Source organism: Pongo pygmaeus, chromosome 21 (assembly GCF_028885625.2).
Source record: "Pongo pygmaeus isolate AG05252 chromosome 21, NHGRI_mPonPyg2-v2.0_pri, whole genome shotgun sequence".
Classification (NCBI taxonomy): domain Eukaryota; kingdom Metazoa; phylum Chordata; class Mammalia; order Primates; family Hominidae; genus Pongo; species Pongo pygmaeus.
In genome coordinates, this window is record NC_072394.2 from 41,556,037 (window position 1) to 41,558,500 (window position 2,464).

The window sequence follows — 2,464 nt, forward strand, 5'->3', positions numbered from 1 at the left end:
AAACAGAACCTGGATGTCCATTCCAGGGCCCCAAACACAAGGCTCACTTCCTGGAAGCATGAGGACTGGAGGTGACACAGAAAAGGCTGGTGTGAACTTCCAGGCACCTGAGAAGGAGCAAGAGCTCAGAGTTCCAGCTGGAGGTGGCCCTGACTGCAGACTTGGCCATGGCCAGCGGTGGCCCTTCCCGGACATGGCTCGGAGCTGATGGAGCTGCTGTTTGGGACAGCAGGATGTGGCTTGACTCGGGCACTGAAAAACAAGGCTGGCTTTTATGAAAAACAAACAGAAACTCAGGTGACCAGAGCTTCACGCATGCTCAGAAAGCAGTGGCAAGTTAGGATTATAATAATAATGTTATAACAATAATAATGTTGTAACAATAATAATGAGAGTAGCAAATAGCCATCTTTTTGAGGATCTATGGAACATGTCAGACACTGCTTTTTTTTACATGGGTTGTTTTGTTTACATGGATTACCCCATAGGGGAGGTAATAGAAGGGGATTAATAATGACAGTCAAACCTGAAAAGGAGACACTTTGTTTTAGCACAACAAGACCCAGGGTACCTGCAGGCTGGAGTGTGTCTTTCTCATGGGCTCCAGGTGATTGCAGGGATGGAGAGAGAAACTCGTCCATTTCACTTGCAGGGTACACAGGGACCTGCCATCACAACCTTTTTCATTTCCAACCATTTTCTTCCTGTTGGAAGGAATATTCCTCAGCTGAAGTTGGATCTGATTTAATAAGGCAATAACCAGAGAAATGCATTTCAATTGATTATTAAGCATTTGTTTATTAGGGCTCAGTAGCTCTGACCCAAATAGCTGCTCAGCAGTCATTAAACATCAAAGAAGATGTTTCTGTTTATATATTTTGTTTATTTGCCATCATGAACAAACATTATTGCATCAATTAAATGTCGATTAGGGGGTCTATGGTTTGAATTAGATTATACACATCGTGTCAAATCATCTTTCGTGTCTCTTTCTGAGATATAATCTATTTTTGTTTTAGTATCTAAAAGGATTCCATCTAAGTGTTAGAAGCTGTGGCCGGCAGGAGTTACGGGGTGGCTTCTGAGCACTTCTAAAGCTGATGTTTCCTTTTTTGGAGTTTGCAGCCTGGAGCCCTGTGACAGCCTGGAACCCCTGATCCATTCCTCATTGATCATTCATGAAGGGGCCATTTCTCCTCGATTCTTTGCTTTTTTGGGCATTAATTTTCTAGAAAACAAAATAACACAACAATAACTCTAACCTCCATCATAAAACCCTTAGATATTTATCTCCAGGGCAGCTAAACTGAGTTGCGGAAATGAAATTAAGTTCTCCATTAATGCTGCTTCAATTAAGCAGCATTGAAATCAGGAATGATGTGCTTGAAAGAATATATGATTTTCCTAGTCACAGTCTAGAAGCATTGAAATAACATATCTTAATTTTATTCAAAAAAATTGGATAATTTTCTAATTATATGAGACAACTATGTGTCTTTATAAAATCACATATAAACCTGAGCTTAATTTTTTTTAAATTGATAAAATTATATATATTTATCATGTACAACATGATATGTGTACATTGTGGAATGGTGAAGTTGAGTTAGCATCCTGGCTTTTTAACTCAGAGGAGAAGGGACCCGCAGGAGGACCCTGGCTGAATTGGGCCCCATCAGACTCAGAATGGAACCCCCCTGGTCCCCAGAATTTGTCCTCCTGTTGTACTCAGTGCATTGGTGGAAGCGGAACTCCCCATGGGAACAGGGAGACCTAGATTTTCTGGGGTGGGAGGGGAAGGTAAAGGTGCAACAAATTGAGATTACTCCCTGCCCTAACTCCCAACCCAGCCCAGAAAAGAACTTTGAGTGAGGCCAGCAGTGGGGAGGCTGAGCTCAGGCAGCCTCGGGGGTCAGTCCTGCAGGGTGGCATGCGGGGATCTGGCTCTAGCCACGTGGGGGCTGGCATGGATGCCATGAGGCTCAGCTACCCCTCTCCTTCCACCTTGTTCTTTCTGGGCAGGGGCAGCCCTCCAGATCCCAGTCAGGGTTTATCCAGGGATAAAGGAGAGAAAGAGAGGTGAGAGTGAAGAGGAGAGTCCGGGTGAGTGAGGGAACAGCTTGAAGAGGCCAGTCATTTGCATATTAAAGAGCCTCTCTGGACGCGGTGGCTCACGCCTGTAATCCCAACACTTTGGGAGGCTGAGGTGGGTGGATCACGAGGTCAGGAGATGGAGGCCATCCTGGCCAACATGGTGAAACCCCATCTCTACTAAAAATACAAAAATTAGCTGGGTGTAGTGGCACACACCTGCAATCCCAGCTTACTCGGGAGGCTGAGGCAGGAGAATTGCTTGAACCCAGGAGGTGGAGATTGTAGTGAACTGTGATCAAGCCACTGCACTCCAGCCTGGGCAACAGAGCAAGACTCCATCTCATTTAAAAAAAAAAAAAAAAGGCACCTC